Source organism: Gymnogyps californianus, chromosome 8, assembly GCF_018139145.2.
Source record: "Gymnogyps californianus isolate 813 chromosome 8, ASM1813914v2, whole genome shotgun sequence".
Classification (NCBI taxonomy): Eukaryota; Metazoa; Chordata; class Aves; order Accipitriformes; family Cathartidae; genus Gymnogyps; species Gymnogyps californianus.
In genome coordinates this window covers 20,909,918-20,933,048 of record NC_059478.1, presented here as the reverse complement: position 1 = coordinate 20,933,048, position 23,131 = coordinate 20,909,918, and the positions used below count along the sequence as shown (strand labels likewise).

General features: G+C 39.8%; 1 long non-coding RNA gene across 2 annotated transcripts; it reads right to left on the bottom strand.

The window, feature by feature from the left end:
- Positions 1 to 498: 498 nt before the first annotated feature.
- Positions 499 to 18,061, bottom strand: LOC127019241 (uncharacterized). Of its 2 annotated transcripts, XR_007766876.1 has the most exons (4): positions 18,001 to 18,061; positions 16,808 to 16,878; positions 938 to 995; positions 499 to 851 (listed from the first exon to the last, which is right to left on the bottom strand). It is a non-coding gene; the product is annotated as an uncharacterized LOC127019241 (long non-coding RNA). The 2 variants fall into 2 exon arrangements; XR_007766875.1 differs by having other exon boundaries at positions 499 to 995.
- Positions 18,062 to 23,131: the final 5,070 nt, after the last annotated feature.

Genomic DNA, 23,131 nt, shown 5'->3' with positions numbered 1-23,131 from the left:
TATATCTAACTCAGCCACTTCCCGGCATACGCATTTCAGAATTTGAGTCATTTTTAACCTTTGTTCAGCTTTTACTGCCAGGACATAAGTCTCAATATGTATCAGATGTTTTATGTACCATTAAAATACCATACTATCCTATTAACTTTCTCTGAGTGCACCAGTTTTTCAAACTACGTTCCACACGAATGGTAGTTTTTGCTGTCTTCTCACCAACTGTACAAGTAAGAACTTCCCTTGCTATCCCAGAATAATTGTATCTTGGAGTTTGGCTTAAGCATGCACTTCAATATTATATTATCACATTATGCAGGTGCCATACCAATAAGGGAAAAAAATAATTAAAAACCTTATGCACTACAGTTAGTAGTAAATAAAAACTAAAGAAATCTCTAAAACCATGATGGGGGACACTGAATCCTAGTTATTAAGCTAGTTTAAGATTATCTTTCAACGCCTTCTCCTCACAAGGCACCCCATTTTGAGGAGAGAGGGAGGAGAGGCACTTATGCAGATGTACGCCAGTGACTCAGAACAAAGCAGAGTAACTAAAAACATCAGTTTTAGAAACATAAAACACCAATCATGACTAAGATATAAAAAAGTCACTTTTAACTGTTTCATTAAAATCATTGCAAATACTATGCTTAACAATTTACCGTAGTTAGCTAAGACCCCGCAAAGCTGTGTCCTTAATAAATGAGGTTCATCTGTAGTAAATGGCTTGGTACAACACCGGCATCTCTAATCAAATTTGGGACAGATGAGTTCCATAGATTCAGTTTATTTCATTAATTTGCAACTGCTTAGTGCTCATGGTAGATGGTCAAATGATATTATTTGTGACAACACTAAATAAAATAAGCAAAAGAAAATGAGGCACATGATGTATTACCAGGATAAATCATACCACAAATGTAGGGAGATGAAAGCCTACAGCAGCAACACTTAGCACACTTCATTTGATTCCCATCCGTCAGCTTCAGTGCCAGTGGCTGAAAAAAGAATGCAAAGGTAAATGAACACCAAAATATGATTTACAGCACTTGAAAAAGAATCACACAGAAATAAATCAAAATTCTAGTGTTATTTTAGGCCAAGGTTTATTCAGAATATGGGACTTTTATAATAATATACTGCTAGTGTAAAAACATCACAGTACAAACATAGTCATAAAAAACCCAAATAAAATAGACCCTATATGTAGCTAAGCCTGTCTACATAAGGGTCGAGGGTTGGATTTCTTTTTTTTTTTGGTAGATAGTTATATTCATTCTATCCTAAAGAGGATGCACAGACACCTAAAATTTCAACTGTGGCTCATGATGCTGACTGCCTTCTCATTTGCCTCAGTCTTCACAAGAAAGTGGTCCTCTTTTTTTTTTAAGCATCAAGATAGCCTTCTGAAGGGCTCAAGTTGTATGCCTGTGGGTCATAGCTCAGAGGGGGTGCAGGGAGGGGGACTTTGCCAGCTAGGGAGGTTTCTCAGCCCTCACGAGCTCCTGTGTAGCATGGTGTCTCTCTCCTGTTCAGCAACACCTCATGCCAGATGTAGCTACTTGACAGGCTGGTCAACTGTACATCGTGCACGAGGCTACCACTGTGGGGGAAAAAGTTGGGGTCCTCCTTGCTAACGGGTGAGGTATGTGATCAGGAACTGTGGTAAAGCTAACAGAGCAAGAGACCTGCATAAAACACAAGACCTGAAAGATCTCAGCATACACAAAATGTAATTTTCCAACAGCCTGCTTATCCTGGAGCAAACTCCTCAGCTGCTGGCAAGAGTCGCATGTGGCAGCACACAGCAGGACAGAAAGCAGCAGGCATTACCCAGACACACAGAAGCAAGGAGCCATTTGTGCAGTGGCCTGTCTGTCCTCCACCTTGCAAGTGACACGAGCTTACTCTATTGCCCTAGAAAAGTTCTTGCACATTTGCTCTGCAATCCGTGGCGGAGGCTTTCACCATCTCTTCTGACACTTTTTATGAGCCACTGTTGGGACATACTAGCCTAATTAAATGCCTAAAAGCTTCAGTAAAACCACCAGGTCTGAGAGAAATCTTAGGGGAACACACAAACAACTAGATGTCTATTGCAGGTTTGTCCTATGTGAAATAGGAAAAAGAAAATGAGCCTTCGCATGCCACACTGTATCCAGGTCAACCCTATCTAGACTATCCTCAAGCAGCCACGCTATATACCATTCTTGGACTAGTAATATTTCACAAGTATATCAGCATTCATTATTACACTAAGCTTACGGTTTTGATTGTTTTTGCTTTCAATAATCTGAGTTCTTCGTCAAGGTTAACTAGTCCATGGCTACAGCTTGAATGTTTGATTTCCTTTTTTCTTAATTGCATGTAGAAGCAACACATTGGAATGATTTTTGACCACCTACTGCTATATCTTATAAGATTTATATCCAGTACTTTTATTAACAGGCTAAAAAGCAGCAGCAGAGAAAAGCTTTGATGATAATAATAAAAAAAAACCCTAAACCTTATTTCATACCTGTAACATCATTCCCAGAAAGATATTTTCCTAGTGTTTGCTCCACAAATGCTTTTTATATTACTGAAACTTAAATTGTAATACTGTTGCAAGTAGGGATGAAACATTAACAAATCTAGGCTACTAGAGCTGTATGAAGTTAAGATTATACATTTCAAAGGTTTAAATAGGTGTTTGCCTGAGAGCAGCAATCTCTATGGAAAACAAGTTTGAGAAAGAAAACACCAGTTGGATTTTCATTCTATTATCATTGAAATGGCATGGGGCTTTTTTGTTAATGACTGAATAAATCAGAATTTCAGCTTTATATTCACAACATTTTCTCCTATTTATTCCATGCTTGATGCAAAACTGAACAGCAGCTGAAGAAATAACTCACTCTACGATAAAACATAGAGTTCGCAAATTTGAATTGGTCAGGCAGCTGGACTAGATGATCATTGTAAGTCCCTTCCAACTAAAATATTCTATTCTATTCGTATTGGCTGAATTACCTCCCAGGAAAAAACAACCCCCAAATAAATGTGATTTAATTTATCATTACAGCTACAATAAGAAGAATCTGGAAGATTGCCAATGTTCTTATTGAGGTGGGAAAGATAAGGGTGATCCAGGAAATTATAAACTCATGATCCTCATTTAAGTACCTAAGAAAACTGTTGAGAAAGTCATTACAGATATCATTATAAAGTACCTGAGGCACAAACCAGCATAGCTTTCTGTAAGTGTAAACTTTGTCTAATACATTAGAATTCTTTGAAAAAGTTAAAATAGCAAATAAGGGGAGAAATGTTAGATATACTGTAACTTAAGCACTTTATGAGGAAACAACTCTCAGTTTTGTTATGGTGAAATATGGGTAAATTTTACAAAATAAAAATAAAGAATTACAGAATTAATCTTACAGCTTTTGGCATGAAAGCTATGAAGTATTATTTGGGGCCTGAACGCACGTTTAACTTCTCTCCCTTCCCCTCCTGCCCTAAAGCAGGCAGTGTCAGCACTGTATGGTTGAGCCATTAGGTTTATCTTAGGTCTTTAACCCAGACAGTTTACCACAATCTTTCTCTAACAGAAATGCAAAGCCTTTCCTGCTCAGTATGAATTTGGAGCAAATCTTAATACAGTGCCTCTCCCACCAGCCATAGCCCTAACAGGTTTTTAAAGAATTGGGCATAAAAAACACCCCACCAAAACACCACACACAGATATAAACACAAATTTAAAGCTCGTGGCTGGTGAAGGAATCTCTTCTACTGCTCGTCACACCCTAGTATTATTTCCTACGTGCATAAAAATGTTGAAAATAAAATGCCTGATGTCTATGATTCAGTATTCCTCCTGTCAACTGAACTGGCAATTAAATGTTGCATCCAAGAAAAGGGATCTATATATACACAAGGACTAGTAGAAGTAATTATGTAGTTGGTTAAACTTAGAGAACGTAAAAAACCTCCTGAGGTGGTTAATGCAAACTGCACTAGGCATCTGACAAACGTCTGCAGGCTGAAGCTCTTGGAGCCTGGTTCTCAGCCCCCCCATAGCTTTTGCAGTTATTCACACCTGCACAAGGCAGGCGTAAAGCCGGTGTTCAGATCTGGCAGTGTTTACATCCACATAGCACAGCTGTGAATGTCGACAGAAATCGGCTCAAAGCACTGTCTCATCCCAGCTCATCTTTCAGTTCAACATGCTACTTTAAGACTGGAGAGCTGCAAAAGCCATCAACTCTGTTGCCTTAAAACTCAATGTCTGTAAGTTCAGAATATACTTTAATGTCTTTCTAACTGTTTTAATAAAATCTATAATCAACTAAATGAGGATCATAAATGTTTTGATGTTTTAGATAAAATGTGACCTGATCAATATATGTAAATTACTTGTCCATTTTATTCTTGGAGAAAGCATCTGAAGTTCATAAAAGTATTAGTAACACATGGCCTCACTATAGTTTCCAACAGAAAATTCTGAAGGAGGAAAGCTATTTCATTGTTTTAACCATTAACATGATTTACAAATAACCCTCACAGCCCCAATAAAACAGGCATACTCTGATCTATTTTAATCTAGTGCATTAACAGTCTGAATGATACTCAAACGCATGAGACTGGCAACAGCAGCACCAGAAAGACTGGCAGGGTCCCAGGAGTCATCCTTCCTCGGTGCTCTTCCCACGGCTTCCTCCACAGGGCCAAGGCTGGAAGGCAGAGCTACCGGCATGCTCCTGCTGTCACCGGGACTGGATGAAGTTGGAGGTTGGCCGTGAGATTTCATGCTCTTCTGCACCTCCTCGGCATCCCAGTTTACACGCACATATGAAAGCAAGCAGCGAGGAGAGAAGGAAGGAGTGGCAAACCAGGAAAGCTCATTGAAAACCCTGCGAGTTTCACCGTCAGGAGCTGGAGGTATGGAGTTGCGTGCAAGTAGAGAAGCCCTCTGCTCAGAGCCATGCAAACCATCCAAAGTTAAATTGATGATACCTTCAAGAAGAATGACAAATCCTAAACAAACCACAGGCTGAGCCAATAACTCATAAATTTATCTTTGTCAAAATATTTATCTCTGTCAATTCAGAAATTTTTGCACACAGCTCAGTATGGTAACGGTTTTATTCATTGCTGCTGTCAGACTACTGTCACCTATACCTTGCTCATAAGTAAGTGTGCACTCGAACTCAATATTCAAAAGTCAAAGTCACATGGCACCTGCCCATCCTTAGCATGGAAGAACATAAGTCTCAATCCGTTGCAAATGCCTATTGAGAGCAAATTAACTTGATGGTTCTGTGAATGTCTCCCATTTTCTTTACATTAATTCTCTGAAACGTTCAAAGGGGAAGAAATTACAAAAACAGCAGTGAAAAATTCATTATGAAAGTAAAAGGAATATTTGCAGGTTACACAAATTAAAGGTAGGGGCTGTACAACTCCAAAAGAAAAAAAAAATCAAAACACACAAGTGTTTCTATGAGTGGGAGAGCAGGGTACAATGTAAGGAAAAGGAAGGGAGTGAAAAACGATCAGTAAAGAAAATATTCATTAATTCTACTCACAATTTTGGAAGGGAGGAAGGGAGCTGACCATTTTAAAATAAAGAGATCATAAGAAACTATTATTGACCCCAAGGGATGGAGAAGAAAGCAGATCAGGAAATGTTGACATAGATAAGGGAGGTATGTAAAATGGCTGGTCTATTGCCCATGAGAGGTTTCAATTACTTCTCCAATCGGCACAACAGTGGGATTACAAAGAAAGCATTCATTTTCCTGGAGTTGGGACAGAGTCAACAGGTTTCAAAAGCCATTCTGGAGTTAGTTTAAGGAATTAAACCAAATAAAATGGGCAAACATTTATAGTTTAGTGTTGAGAACAAAGTTTCAAATATACATAGCTAAAGACCCCTCAAACTAAACAGTACATAAGTAGTAAAATTTTAACAGATAAAATATAGGAAAAACTTGTGCAGCATAAGTAATTTAAAACAATCCATAGGTCAAGTTTACTTTCAAGATCAGTGAAACTGGGTGCACTGCAGTTACAAGATAGTTTATAACTTGTACTTTGCTTTCATTTGTACTCATCCCTGACACAGTATTTTGCTTAAATGAGAAACACCACTTTGCCGTTGAAAACCCTATGAATACCTTGTACTCTTCAGCAATGTTAAAGCTGTGCTACCAATCTTTCAGTGCTAAAATAAATGAATGGATGATGCTGTTGCTCTAAGGTCTCAGTACTTTAGAGACTTAAGTGTGTAACTTCATGCAGTCTATACATTTCCAAGAGGCTCCTGAGAGCACCAACCTTTACAATATTATAAATAACACATTAGCATCTTAGCTGAAGGCCATGATATAAACTGGATTAGCTAACCTCACACAAAGGGAATTAGGAGCATTCATGCAATACAGTACCCAAGTTGAGGAGTGCTAAATTGCAGGGAAAGACCGGTAATTTCTTTCAGCTCTTCTGGTTAAGATTCACAATTCCATCTACACTTTGCAGATACTTCTAAACCTCAGTTCAACAGCTCCAGGAGATTCAGATTACATTCTTTCTTCCTTCTTTCCCCAGACTCTCACACATCCATATACTTAATTCTCTCTTCATTCAATCTTCTCCCCTCCACACACACTCTTTCTTTGTCCCATTTCCACCCTGGGTAAATCAGTCTTGTACAAACTTTCCAGAATTATACTACATTTGGACACAAATCAAGCATGTAATATTTCTGCTGAAAACAACTGGTGGTCCCAATTGGCAAGTCTTCCCTAATTATCAACCTCAGTTACTCCTTTCCCCTCTTCATTCTATTGCCTCAAACAGGATTTTGAATGTTCACATTTTAAATTTAACTTCAGATTGAGTAGATACTAATTTATGTCTCTTATTCCCTGCTTAGATAAACTCTATGCATTTCTCTCTCCTAAACCTTCATCATGAGACAATCCTGTTGTTGTGGTGTTTGGCTGCTTACCAGGTAAGCTGGCAAAGACTAGGAAACCCATCAAGGGGAAAAGACAAGCAGAAATGAAAAAAAATAATCAAGAACTAAATAACATTTTCTCTGGCTGATGCACCGGTTCTTCATCTCTGGCAAAGGTCTTCACTTCATAAACTGATCCAAGGCCATTAGCTGAGGCACCGGGTTTCATTTTAAGTTCAAATAAACACCTGGCTATTACAGGGAGAGTGCCACAGCATTTCTAGGCCTACACACCTGATGTATTTTTTTTAATCAGAAAAGCAAAAAGAAATCCTAAAAATCAAGGAATCCAGGTGTAAGTAGTAAAGAAAAAAAATCCAGTTGTAAGTAGTAAAATAAAGAGGGTCAATTCTGCATTGATATGAAACAATGTAACTGGTTTATTTTTTTAAGCATCATTTTCCTTTCAAAGACAATTCCCTACTTGTTTTGGTAAAGTGAAGTGATAAATTGTGTTCTCATGGGTTGTGGCTATGTATTTGCAGTTACTGGAAAAATCTTATCTTGTAATTTACAGCAACCAGGACTCAATCTCCCTTTGCCTGAAATCCTGTAAAGTGTGCTTAAATGGGGCTGTCAGGGCTTTTCACTCAGCAGCTCAGGGGCCATATCCCTACTGCAAAGGACAGGGAAGTAATGCATGGACACAGTCAGAGAAATTATAAAATTAACCCAGCTGGAGCCCAGGCTGGGCTCACTGCCAGGGCTCGAGGCACCCTGCCTGCACAAGGGCTGAGAGCTACTGGCTACGATTGTGGCGACGCTCGTGTGATGGTAGCGTGAGACATCTCATGACAGGGTGAAGGTGAGGGGGGGACAAAGTGTCCTGCAATCAGGTACCCCAAAAAGGTACCCCAGGCCCTGCCTGTGGCAGCAGGTGGAGAGGAGCTGGCCTGCGCAGGGGCCTCCAGCGTGGAGCACAGCGCAGGAGCACGGGGCTTCAGGAGGCAGCCAGCAATCCCAGACAAGGCAGGACTTTGGGGCTGGGTGTCCTGTTACCTTGCTGCCTTGTCCGGGGCGGAGGGGGGCAGGGGCAAGATTCCTACTTAAAAATGTGCAGAATAAAGACACTTGTGGCCCATTTGCCCCTTTAGGGAAAAAAAAAAAAACCACAACCTGAAAAGTTACAATATACTAAATCCTGTTCAGGTCAAAGAACTTCACACTGGTTTAAAATCGAAGTCAATTAAAACACATTCATAAGTTTCAGGGCCCAGACAACAATGCTAAGCAGATTCAGGTTCAGTTCTTAGATGCTCCCAGAAGTCTCCACTTACATAGGAAGGTATAAGATGAGGGGCATACACAATTTCTAATCTTTCAGTATTTTTCATACATTGCATTTTTCAGAGCCTAGACCACTTTTCCAGATGTAGCTGCACCACAGGCAGGAATGACTGACTTGCTCCTTCTGTGATAGAGTTTTTAGATATGTTAACCAAAACTCAAAGGACTCTCTCTGTTCCTGGTGGTCACTGAACACTTACACAGGATCTGTTCATTATTGCACCCCTTTTTTCTCACCCCCCCCCCCCCCCTTCAGTGTTCCAGGAAAGTTTCTGCTTTTCAAAATACTTTATACAAACATATTGCTTGCATACTTCCAAGCCGAAACTCATTTTGGTATTTACAGGGCATGGTTTGATTCCCTGTAGATGCTATTTCATTATTTCCTTGTCTTCTGGTATTTGTTTCTTCTTTCCATTTTAGCATCCTCCTCAAATTGAATAAGAAAATGTAGATTTATTCCCTCATCTCTTTAAGAACAAAGACATTGAATATGTTCTTGCAAGAATGAGTGTCATCATATTACAAAAGTATAATCATACAAGTATCAGTAAAAAGAACACTTAAGAATTAACAGCTTTTAATGGATATGACAAATAGCTTTTAGAAAACAAACCATAGTTAAGAATATCTTGACCATAGCCACATGAGAACATATATTTCTCCCTTATATCTAAATGGTATTCAGTAAAAGAAAACAGATTTCTCCTGAATTAGACAGATTGTATTTACTCATTCTTACCAGTTATGTTGTTTCTCACCAACATGTTGCTTCCCCCACATTTTAATCCAAAAAAAGCCCAGCTGTTTATCACAAGAACCTGTGACAGTGACTTATGCCAGTACACTTCTCACAGGCAACTAACTTTGATTTTTACGCTATAATTTTGACATTTACATTGGTCAAGATGTACTCTTCATAGAACATAAAGAGGAAAAAGGTGTTCATAAAAAGACAGAACATCTAAATAGGATCCGAGTGACAACAGAAAACCTAATAGAAAATATTCATGAGCTTAAATAAAAAAATATACAGAACTTAAGAAAAAAGCCTGGATCAATGGGTTAGACAGGCCACCCCATGGTGTGCTCATCAGCCAGATCTCCCATAAGGAGCCTGGCCTTGTCCCAGCTCATCGCTGAGAGCGGCCCGGGCTGCCTTGCCCTTCCCAGGCAGGTTTCCTCCCAAGGGCAAGGGCAAGCCTTGGTGTGACTGGCACTGTCGAGTGGGTGGCACAGGGGATCTGCGGCAGGGATGTGGTTGGGGTGACTGAGGATGTCACTAATCACTCCTGCCTCATGGCATTTCTCATTCACAATGAGGAAAAAACCACCACAAGCTACAGTGAAAGCTGTGAAAGCTACCCTATTATAGCTAGTCCTTCCTCGCACACTGATTTACTGTGCAGGGGGCAAGGACTGATGGTATGGGAGTGCAAATCCTTTTTAATAGTATGAGGTATAAACAAAATAAAAGTGAAGCATGTACTGTGCTTGTCTTTTCTATGAAGAGGTCAGGAGTTTGCTTTTGAAGGAGGAAGATTTTTCTTTAAGTCTGTACTGCTAGTAGTATTATTAAAATGGTTAGACAGTCTTAAAAACCATGGCCAGACAAATATCCAAATGTGCTAAGGAAGTGGGGAGAGAAACTAAGGAATTAGCAGGCACATTCACAAGTTCATTTAGTTTAGAAGAGACCCCTGGGGACTGGAAAGTGGCTAACATAACAAAGTTATTTTAAAAGTGCCTGGAGACATAACAGGAAACCATAGACCAGTTAGCTTGATATAAAGTGGGGAGAAACTCCTAGAATATCAAATGGGAAAACACTTGAGGAAGCACAGCTTGATTAAGGATTGACAGTATAAGAGTAGAGAGAGGAGGGAGATCAGGGTTCATGGCTCGCTAACTTGCTGGGATTCTTTGAGGAAATTTCTGCCACAGTAGTCAGGGAATGCAGTAGGCACCACCAATATAAACCTTTATCTCTACTAAAGAAAGCATATGCTCTATTTCAGATGAGGATTAACTCTTTCCTTGATAGCATACCACCACAGCCTTTGCAGAAAAACCTGATCATGTCCAGACACACCAAAATATTCCCTGACTAGTACCACCTTTTGTGGAAAGCTGGTCCTTCCATAAATACATTTCTTACACAGAAATAATCTAAGGTAAATCTAATGAAGAATTTAGCGATACTTTTCATCCGCTGTTTCTAGCAATATCAGTAGCAATGCTGTTTATCAGAAATCCTTATTAAATTTTGTAAAATACATTGCAAAAAAAATAGAGAAATATTAAGAATTAGGTCCTGTTTTTAAATCCTCAAAATGGAAACAGCTTGAAGTTTGATTTCTTTATACTTTACATGAAAGTAAGCACATTCTCTTGATATGCCACAGTCTGTAGATAATGAACCAGGCAGAAAAGACAGCACTGAAAGTCTGCTTTGATTCATGGGTGAGACAGCACAATAATGGCAATGAATATGAAGCCATCTACTACTCAGTAAGCATTTTAAATCAGTTTCATGATTATAAATAATTGTTACCATATTTGTAAAACTGAACACTAAATTCCTTTTTTTGTTAGAGATAATTGTCCAATTCATATGAGCAGAAGTTATTCTCCTTCCTCTTCCCCTTTTAAGTAGCTGTTACTTGTGCTAAGTTTTATTGCATGAAATAAGAGAGCCGAGATACTCATCGGCACAGTTAACTGAACTGAAATGTTACCCAAAAATGAAATGTTGCTGCAAAGGAAACATTTGGCAAATGCAGAAGTCAGATTGTGGTCATGCACAAGCATTTTACGATTAGAAATGTCTCATTCTATTCTTCTGCCTGCCCTTGAGGAGCCAAAATTAACTTGGATTTCTGGCTATAGGTTGTGAGCTCCCAGTCTGGGACGACTGCTTATATGTTTCAGAGAATTGAGCTGGTTGACAAGACTTGCCATTTTCAAACAGAAGTAGCCTGGATATCACAGCAGATCCAGCACACATGAGTTCACATGCCAGACTTATATCTGCATTTCCAGCAGGAAGACTAAAGTATGAACTGAATTTGTTTACTTAATGATGAATTTGGTGCTATTACCCTCACAATCAAGAGCTTCCACATTTAAAAAAAGCATATGGTGAGAACTATTTTAAGGACCATTTTACCAAATTTGTGTAACAAGGCAACAAAATAACAATTTACTGAAGACCATGCAACAAAAAATAAATATTTAACTTGCATCATCAGCAAAGCTCATCTGAACCCAGCTTGGGTTGCAGAAAGATGGGATAAGCTTGGCACGGCAGAATTATCCACTGAAAAATCCTCTGTTTTGCAGACAACTGATGAGATCCTCGAACAAAAGGTAGCAACCCTAACAGAAACTCAACTAGCAAAGAAAGGGTCATAAAGAGATATTGGGTTTTAAGACCAAAAGTTGAAACAACTGCAAGAGCTGGAAACAGCCGATTTAAAAGATGAGTTGAGAAGAATCCTACAAGCTATTTTCTGTCCTGCTTTGAAAAAAAGAAGGATGCTGGGGAGTGAATGGACTGTAATCCATGCTGGCCATCAACCACGTGCAGCTAAAACCAGTAAAGCTACCCATGTGACCAGTAACTGGGAGTAACAAGGTAAGCTGGAATCAGAAGTTCCGTATAATAGTCTATATGCCTTACATTGTAGCCCACCAACACTACTTATGCCAGAAAAAGACAATTAAAAAAAATGCAGCACAATCTGTGATGGCTCAACTCATGTGTCTTGAGCACTGTGAACACAGCAAATGGAAAGAAAGATATAAATATCATCTAAAACACGGTATTCACAGCTACTGGTATTCATGCCTTTTCTCAGGCTTTCCTTATTCTTTCACCAGCCTGAAAAATATCTGGTTTCCGTTCAAAGAGCAAGTGTCATCACCTTCTCTGTATACATCAACAGCAAATCTGCACATGTGATATGGAGTGCCATAGTGCGCTTTGCAACAGTTTTTGCAGCCAAATATTTTCTGCTTCATACTCTACATTTGCTTGCAGAAGTGCCAACATGGCTTTCTCTCTCCCTCTCTCTCTCCCCCTTCCTCCCTCTATAACAAAGGAACAAAGATCCCATAAAGGTTCTATTAGAATGAACATAAATCAGTTGTCAAGATAATGTCTGCCAGTCAAATCCTTTAAGTGATGTTCTTCATGATGAATCAAAGTCACCCGTTTTCTTTCCTTTTTCTTTTTGCAGAAAAAAAGAATCACCATGTCCCCAGCCTGCTAAAATAATAGCATCATAGAATCACAGAATCATTTAGGTTTGAAAAGACCATTAAGATCATCAAGGCCAACTGTAAACCTAACACTGCTAAGTCCATCACTAAACCATGTCCCCAAGTGCCACACCTACACATCTTTTGGCTAAAAGAAAAACTAATGGGGTTTGGCTGTACTGCCTCCAGATCTCTGGATGTCACCAATTCTAGATGTTGCTGAAAAGAAATGAGAAGTAATTCTACCTCAGGCCAGCCTCCTTAGAGCATGCAGCCCAGTCCAGTCACTCCCCAAGACAGTTCGCTCGTTCACCAGTTTCCATGGCACTGAATTTTTTTCAGGTCCCAGCTCCATCCAACACTGTGCCCACCAGAGAAAGCATGCCTCTATCTGTTCTCTTTCCTCTTATATCCAGAGCTGTAGTCAAACACCTTGGTATCCATAGCATTGCCTGCCTGCAAGTGGTCACAAGCCAGTTTCCAGGTCCTACCACTGTCTGAAGGTCAACACGGTCACAAGCCTTCAAGCCAGCTCTTGTCACCACCTCCAGAAAAACAGAGGCAAGAGACAGCTCCTAATCTCTGACTGCTTGCACACAGGAGTTGCTAGAAGCTGGAAGCAGACTCCCAGCTCTGCCTTGTACCTTTGTGATGATTTATGTAGCTCAGCCTGAAAATCTGTAATTGCAATTACTAGTAGCCTTAGCTAAATTGCTAGTTTGAAGGCTTCCCCCCCAATTACATTCCCACAGCTCATCACCAAATTACACAATATTATCTCAAACGTCACCTAAGACTTGGGAGGTTTATCAGAGTTCACTTAACTGGTTAGCATGAGATCTTTTTAATGAGGTGATTAGCTACATAAAACAATGACAAACCTTGAACCCTTGTATTTGGCTGATAATATTTATAAAACATTAGTAAGAGTTTTACTCCTGGTAAAGCTGTAAGTGGATAAAACTGGCAGCTGCTATAATGAGATAACCACCTAGGAACTTTTAAATACGGACTATGAAAATACCACCTTTGTTCCCTCCCTTCTTTACCCCTTTGTGCAATCTCTGCTTTCTTCCAAGTCCCAGTGACAGCAGACTGCTTTCTCTGCACAGCTATCTTCTGGTTATAAACTTCACACTAAACAACTCTGAGAACAGCCAGATAGTCTTTCCAGATATAGCAAAAGGCACCCATCCTTTCACAGCTGTATGAAAAACATTCCCAGGGTTGCTGGGTCAGGTTGTTTTTCAACTGCTATGTTGTAAATAAAGTAGTAAATCAAACAATATTTAAACAATGTAAAACACTGCATCTTTTAGACTGGCATGTCTCATAAACACCTTGTCCGATTCATTTCTCTCACCAGCCTCTCTTAAAAAAAATAAATACAAGTTCTCCTGTGGCAGAGGAGAGCACATGAGAAATGTCTTGGCTGCATGGTGAAGCTGAAAATGAAATCAAACTCAGATTTATGGCAAAAAAAAGCTAATTAGTAGCTTAAACATGGAAACAATTGTCTCATATAATATATTGTGATGAATCAGCAGAGCAGTCACAGGTCATCAGGGGCAGTGTGAGGAATGAAGCTGCTGCTTCTATCAAGGGGTCATACGTCATCAAGAGACAGATTATTTGGGGGAGGCCAAACAATCCTGGAGCAGCTGCTAGAAGGAGTTGGCCAGTCTGGAACAGGGACAGGACAGATCTCCTTCAGAAAGGGACAGGCCCAGAGATGAGGGACAAATGTGTTGCATCACATGGTATTAGCAGGACTGAAGCAACAGCCCCTTGCACTGCCCTGCGTGCCCTTGGCACAGTGCTGTGCCAATGTGCTGGAGAAGCCTCACGAGACCCTCCCCCGGCACCGAACCCTAGCTGGCAGAGGCATGCGATGCCTGCTCACCTTGTACAAAAGAACAGACTGATGGAGGATAATCAGCCCTTGGTTGGCTCACTTTGGGCTAGGCTGGAAATTTATTAATTGCAACTGTTAAATCTAGCAAGACGAAGTCTATCTGCAGCTCTGCCAGCTCTACCTTATCATCTTTCCTTTAAGACGTGTTCCAGGTAACTACCAGAGCCCAAAAGGCTGTAGGAACTGTGGGCCTGCCAGCTGCCCCCCCGCATCACAGTGCACACACGTGCTTAACAAGCACATGAGGAAAAGAAGCTGGCATGTCCTGCCAGTCCACTATCCTCTCCGAAGAAAATGACTGCCTATGTAGCTACACACAAACACCAATATAGTCACCAAATATTTTGCAATAGGAATATTTTATGGAAAAAAAAAAAAAGAAAAAACCCTTTCACCTGATGTTGTCAGTTTGTTTTCTTTCCTAAATGGTGCTTATGCTACTCATCTCCATTGCCACGGGCATTTATGTACAACCCATCTACTGCTATGTTCATTCGGAAGCTGAGACCTGTCTTTGGTATTGCAGAACAGGCCATTTTGGGGCTTTGTTTCAGAAGGCTATTTGCTTTTTTGTTTGTAATCGAACGAAGCTTTGTCATTTGTCAATGTCTGTCTTTTCCATTGTATTTTGCTGATTTTCAGTATTTGCTTTTTTCACAGGTGTGGTGCTGAATGACAAATTCTTCCTGCACTAAAATAGGTTACTTTCTCAAGGAAGTCTGTACTTTTCCATAAATGATAATTGTTCCTGTAGTTGCGTAGCATCATGAGAGACCCCACTGATGTCTAATAGAATCCCAGCCTGCACAGAGTGCAGGAACATACATGAAGGAGAAGTACTCTGGGGAGAATGGGTGAGAGGCTGGTATCTTATAAAAAGGAGGGTGTTACCATGCCTGTTCACACATAGCCCTACCAGCTAAAAAAAGTCATGTCCTGTCAGAAGACCCACAAAGTACCTGACACTTATGCCCGCTTTTCAAGGAGCTGAGCACACACTGCTCACCGAGTACAGCGTTAGGAACACCACACTGCCTGGAGAGCTCTGCAAGCCTACACAGCTTCTGGCCTTCCAGCTCTTCTGAAAATTACTACTACTTCTCTTTTTTTTGTTTTCTTTTTAAATAATGCACTTTCATCCCTCTTTTACATGATTTTGTTTTTAAGTCTGCATAGATTTAAAGATGTTTTATGAAACTCAGCTCAAACTTTGGACTTTGGTTTGTTTTCAGCCAAACGGACACAAAAGACTTGACACCAGAGCTGCAGCAAGACCTCAGGGAGCTTAGGAGAAGCTGTGTAAGGAGTTTTTTCCTGCATTTAATTCCTTAAATCCACCCTGACATTATTCTTTCCCCATTCAATTTTATCATACCCCTTAGCTTTCTTGTCATATTAACAGGAGATTCCCATGCCTCGTACCAGTGCCACCAAGAATAAAAACTGCACTCTTCATTCAATCTGTCACAGAGTGATCTCACACAGAGACCAGAAACTCTGGGCCCTCTACCTAATCATATCTGTATGAATATTTGTGGTATTGGTAGCTACATGAGACACAAAAGCTTTAATATGACAACAATTTTTAGCAAAAGTATCATCTCCAAAAATAGATTTTTTTGGCCATATTTTTGTAGGTATAGAAAAACCTCACCACCTTTATCATATCTCTCAGTAGAAAGCCCATTGGTTTCTAAAGGACAGCCCTTCCTGACAGAAAAGTCAGCCTAAGTGTGCTCAAAACCTATTTTTCAGAAGAAGGCATGAGATTTTGGATGAAAAATAAAATAAAAAAAGTATTCTGGACAGCTCTTTTACACAGTCACTGCTCTAATACAGTTAACCTTAAGAACTCATTCTCTTTAAAGGTCAACCATCAATGTGCTCCAAAATCCACAGCTCTGAAAGGTGATATAACCACCAGAACTGAAAACATGGTTGACAACTGGGAACATCCCAAAATATATTCACATATACCTCCCTAAAAAAAGTTTCCCATGGAGAAGTATTCCTAAATATTTCTAAAATGGTTGACAATTGTTCCCAAAAGAGTAAAGATCTCTTGCTGCAACACTAGTACAAATGCATTAATGCCACATGTCTACAGACTATGTAGTTAAAAGGATTTCCAGTCATCTAGTTTTCTCATGAACTAGGAGGAAAAATACAGGAGCTGGCAGGAGCTAGTGTCGCTATGGATTAATCTTAGGAACCAAACACCAAATACCTAGCGCCACAAAGGTATCTTACATGATAATTAAGATAACATAAGTGATTTACAAGAACAGATATTCATGTAAAAACAAAAAGGGAAGGGCAAAAAAAAAAGTGATGCAGCTTACCTGTTTTATTAACAGGTAAGCTTGCTTGCTGGTATCATCTTCCTTCCTCAAGTTCACAGTGACTCAGATTTCTGGAACATAGACAAGAACAAACTGAGGCATCACTGCCTCGTGACACAGCTACAGCTCCATTGATCCATTCCACCTAGTTTCACCAGTATTTAACGTACACAGAAAATTCAGCAGGAAAGTTTACAGATAATCCTCACTGACTGCAATCAGCCCCAGCTCCCAAATTTCAGAAGACTGGATCACCAGTAACTGCATTGACATCAAATTCCAAGACTCTCTGGTTTCCTACTGGTCTCTATCATAGCTTTCCACTTCTCCAGGCATCCTATTTACATGCACAGCATCTCTGTCTCCACTCATTTCTCACAGCTACCCATATCCAAGAGTCTTCATTTCACTACTCCATTTATTGGAAATAATCTTCCACACGCATGCTATCATATCATTTTCCACCAAATACATGTGAAAGGTATGTTTCTCTTTCATTTAGCTTCAGCCCTATCACAATTTTCAGCAGTCTATCCATCCATCCCTTCCTGACAAGTTAAGGTCCACAGCAATAATATTGGGCTGTTACCATCCTGCCCCAGGAGATGTTCCCAATCAAGGCAGAGAGAACTGAGCAGGCACGGCAACTTTACCAGCCTCAGCCTAACCTCCTGCATCCAGCCTCTCTTTTCTGTTCTTTACTGCTGTTCTTTTCTTCACCACTGGCTTCCATTGCCTTCTATTAGTAAGAGAGACTGGCTTAGCCAACCAAGATCTTTGTGTCACACTGATTGCTCCTCTGCATTATCGCTGATGCAAAACAGTACTGTGAGCCAGGAGGCAGCTAAACTGCATGCTAGCGTGGCTTGTCACATTTCCAACAGACAAAAGACTATGTGCACTGCCACCCTTTTCCAAGAGTAAGGCTGCAATTAAAAGCTGTAACATGCATTTCCTATTTTCTATCCCTGCTGCTCCTTTGTTTACAATTTTGTCTGTTTGTACTTTCCTGTCCTCAAGGAAAGAGAATTAGACATTAACATGGGCAGCAAAAAAAGCTCCTGCTCTTCTCTATTACATTTGCCTTTTTCCTCAACACCAAAAAACTATCATTCCTAACACCATTTAGAAGACTGTCTGCTGCTGAAGGAAAAAGTGAGAAAAAGATGTTTTCAGTTTCATTTACTACTTACATTTCAAGAAGTAGTGATGTGGTTACCATGGTGGGCTAAGGATATAAGCAACACAAAGTTTCATAGAGAGAAACAGCATCATCCCACTGATGTAGCTGAGGAGAAAACAGAAGAAACTCTTCAGACTCGAATATAAGTAGTGAACTTCAAGCTAATACTCGTATTAGGAACAGCTGTTCTGAATTAAACTTACCTGTCTTCATTAAGTGGATGAGTCTAGGCTGTCTAGCACCTGTGCCTGAAACAGGTTTTTAAGCATTTTTAATTGTTCTTTTTTCTTTTCCTCCGTGGAAAGAATTGGTGGAAAGGCATTTAATGAAGTAGGTAAAGATTTTTGCGCTAGAATCCTTCAATCTTGTTTTCATGCCCAATGTATAATATTCTTGGCTTTGACTTTTGAGGCTCATTTGGCCCAAGAAAATTAACAGATTTCTACAGAAAATCCAGACTATTACAGGAATACAGAAGTTAAGCTGATGCCTCTACTTTAGGAATGATTTGAAGAAAACTATACACCAGACCTGAGTTTGGTGCAGCGTGCTGTTGGAAACAGCAGCTCTCTGACAGGATGTCTAAGGTCTAGCAAAGGACTTGATTTTTTTCCCCTGTGAATTGCAATATCAAAACTTCCACTGCTCTTGACTGGTGTACTTAATACAGCAGTATTAAGTCTGTTTTGGCATGTTAGCTAGTATATGAGCAGATGACTGTTCTGCTCACCTACATTTTTCCATGCACTTTCAATCAGAACAGCTCAACTACAAGAAGGAAACAGCTTAGGCATCATCTTTCTAGCAGTCCATAAACTGCCAAGTAAAATAGGAGAAGAGTTAAGAAGGAAATAAAGCCCTCTGAGGAAGGAGATGGAGGGGACTGAGCAATTGTCTGAAGACATATTTTTATTGAAGTACACGGTTATTGATACAGTCTGGAGCATAGAGCAACAAAATACATATGTGCCGTCTATGAACTAAAGCAATCCTTTGAAGGGGTTTCTCTACTATATCCAGAGCAGAGGATAAATTGAAACAGATGAAAAAAAATTCCATTCCTTTCTGCTCCACCTACACTGTGTAATTATGATATTACTGAAACAAGTTTTTATTTACATGTATTTGATTGAAAAGTTTCAGTTATATTTTTAAAAATTGGATTTTATAGCACAGATTTTTCTTTATGGGATTACATTCCTTCTCCTTTCCTTTTCTCCCTTCTTTTCTTCCTTTGTCTATATTATTTTGCCTCTTTTTGTTTCTCCTTTCCGTCCTCTTTCTGCCTTTCATTGCTATTGTGGTATGAATATCATGATTTATTTTAATTAAAGCCCCAGCATCTGGAATTGAGTGACTGCAGGACGATCTCAGTTTTCACCTACTATAAATAAAACTGATTTCCTAAAGATTTGTATCCTTTGTCTAATCCCTACCCTTAAAAATGTACAATAATCCCAGGTTCCCCTTTAAACCTGAAAACATGACTGGGGAAGAGACAGCAGTACTGAGACTAGTTTCAATACGCGAGTACTAACTGGTCAACCAGCTGCTATCCAGACAATTCATTGTGATTTACTGTCTGCTTTCTTCTCTGAAAAGAAACCTTAGGAACTTCATTATTGGTGGTACTATCATTATTATTATTATTACTTTCATGTGTATAACTTCTTAGCTTTTGTGGTTAGAGGGAAAGCTTGAAAAGGCAAATTATAAACTCTGTTATCGCTCTGCAGGCAAAATCAGGTAGTGTAGCCGTCCTACCTGTTGCCGTTGCACAGCAGGACTACCCTGTATCTCAGGCAGTAAGACAAACACAGGGCAAATAAGTGATAAGTAAGGGCACAAGCTCGGCCAGTCACCTATAAGTATCCTTTCTCCACCCTCTCTGTCAGGTAGCTGGTACGTTTGTCCATCTATAGAGCATAACGTTATGACAAGTCTCAGGTGAAGAGCAGCTCTACCTTGGAACACAGGACATAAATGTACCCATCTGCTTATCAAGTCTTTTTGGATATTCTAGGAAGAATGGTGATAAATATATTCATACACAAAATAAACTATTGATCATTGTTGCTGCTGTGAAGGTTAGTTTCCCTGTATGAAGAATACTTAATAAACTCAGGAGTACACTTTGATTCTCAGAAAAACAAAACAAAACCCTGCATGAAGCTGAGATTCCCTTATCCTATGGAAAGCACAGTGTAATACAAGTTTTACTTGTTCCACTGCACAGATTTTCAACAATGAATTAATTACATCTCACATAAATGATAGCAGAATTCACAAGGGAAATCAAGTAGGCCTTAATTGTTGACTTTCCCCACTGATTATAGCACATTCCAATGCTATAGTAATTCTCATAGTGAGCTTGTAAGCATTTTCCAAGCCAGAACAGCCCTCAGTCCTGTCTTGGTCTAAGCAGAAAAAGTAGGGGTTTGTTTTGGACTGAAAATTACTGTGAAAAGGAAGAAAAAACTCCAGAAGATAATTCCAAACAAAGAACACAGGGAGGCAACAATAGTAGTAATAATCTTCTTTCATTTTTAACACCTTTCACCTTGAAACTTTCTAAAGCTCTTTCAAAATTATGTATACAGGAGTAGCTTTCCCAGCTGCTGAAAAGGAGTGGTACCTGAGAAGGAACACAGCTAGCTGCAAGAGAAGAAAGGACTTGGTGTTTTCTTCCGCTGCAACCTTCCTTTCTCCCTCCACAACGTGTACCCCATATGACAGCTTTTATGAAGCATATTTCAAGGCTGCTATCCCATTCTCTAAATCCACTTTCAAGACCTTTCAACATTCTTTACAAGTATTTGACCATTCAAGACAGTTAACACAAAAATAAAAATCCCTTTTCCCTTCCCATGCATATACTAACATCATGGTGCTGAAATACCTTCCACCATACAGCCACATCATCTCTCACCTGGAACCTCCCCTCGCCCTCCACGCAGGCCATCTGCAGCAGCAGATTCCCCCAGCAGTTCGGAGTGTGTTGTCTTCCTTGGAGGCCCCCGTATGCTCTGGGGTCTACAGGTGTTTTTACTAGTAAGGTCTAACTTTCCAGCTTTTCAGGGCAGGACTGATTTCCCATCTGGGCATTTGAACCAGCTCATTCCAGCATGCCATCAGATGTGGTGCAAACCTAATAAGTACAAAAACACCGGATTAATAATAAATTAACACCTAGCTACAGTTTATTTATATGTAATATTAGAGCACATCAAGATATTTCTTCATACAAAAGACAAACCTGTCATTCAGTCCTTTGTCAAAAAGAAAAACGGTTAATTTACTGAATAAATTATTTTGTACAAGGTCTACAATAATACTGACATTCCTTTTGCACAGAACTATTAATATTTTATTTATATTCTAGCACTGCCTTCAAACCTCAGCCAAGAATCAGGTTCCCATTATGCCCCCTCAGCAAATAAAGAGACAATCCCTGCTAGGAATATGTACCAGGTAATTAATATTTTTAGGGACTTTCTCATTTTTTCAGGATGCCCTTGTAGAAGCAGAGCCCGCCAAAGACACTAACCTGGATTTTCTCTAAAGCCACCCAACTCTTTCTGAAATTCAATTTGCTTCACAACTGGAAATTCACCATTTGCTCTTTTTCAAACTTACATCCAAGGACACTTCTCCTTTCCTAGTACTTTAACCGTGCACAGACCATGAAGTCAACATACCAAGAAGCATTGCATTACCAGCCAAACGCAGACCAATGAAAAAAGGAATGATATGAAGAAAGAGTATCATACATGATCCCTCACCTCCTACTCTGTCATCCCTGCCACAAAATTTAGGACCTTTATCAAATTTCATTGGCAGACAGTAATGCAGGATGTAAAATATACAGAATCATTAGCTAAACTAGTAAGGATCGAAAGATAAATCTTCCATAATTTTTTTAGGGTCATACTCGGATGGAGAATCATTACATGAAGGAATCTCAATCCAGAGAAATACGTGAAATCTTTCTCCCTTGCAAAATGCCTTTAATACTCATCTCACCCACAGCACTGTACAGGATCATTTCTCAGGTTATAAGTTCGGAATGACAGAACAGAGGGAAATTTCACAGTTCTTTCATTTGCCATAAACTTTTTGGGGTGTTTATAGATCTTGTAGGAGAAACCACAATGCTCCCACTGGAATGTGACCTGTCACTTATTAAAGTAGAGGAGAGACTGGCAGTGAAAATGTCCCAATTTCCCTTTCTTTCCAGCAGAGGCTTTTCACAGCTTTCCTTGTAATTGCACATAAATTATGTACTTCCTTCAAAGTCAAGTTGTCCAAAAGACCACATTTACAGCTCGTGCATCTTCCTTTCTTTCACCTGCTGCGCTCTTCTTTGGCCCTACATTCACCTCCTAATGTGAGGACTACACAATGCTCCTTTCTTGGATTTTTTTTTGTTTGATTGAATCTCTGTTCCCTACGATGAGATTTCCTCTTCATTAATTATCCTGAATTAACAGCAAACGGTCATAGTGTAGTACCCAGGATGTATCATCAACATCCAAGTAATAGCAGGAATCCTGACTTCACACACCCGCCTCTTACAAGATACAAGAAAGCAGAAATCTAAATAAATTCTTTTGAAGTTACGCCCACATGCAGCAGCTTATGGTGCAAAGACCATAAGGACTGAAGTCTTGTTACAATCAGTTGCAGCAAGTACCATTTCATAGTAAAATTTTATTTAATCTGACCTTGCTTCTGATATACAACAGAGTGCTGTCAATATGTCTTTCTCCTTCTTTTGACTGCTGATTGCTTTTTGAATCAAGAATTGGTGGCACAACCAGTTTTCACTGAGTTGTCTCCATCATGGTTTCTTAGGTGAAGCAGCAGGCAGAGAGCAACTCCACTCTCTCTCCTAGCTTAAATTTGGAGATCCTTCTCCCAGCCTGTTGCCAGGGCTAAGCAAGCTCTGCAAGCTCCAGCTCAGAATTTCCCAGAATTTCCTCCTCCAGTGCAGATGGATGTTTGCTTCCATATTACCTACAGCAACTCCACTGAGAAGGGACTTTCTCAGTACATCATCTACTGCTGGGCCAACATATCCGCTACATACAAACCAGTGCCACAAAAGGAGGGAGCCTGTCCAATCTCATTACCCTGCACTA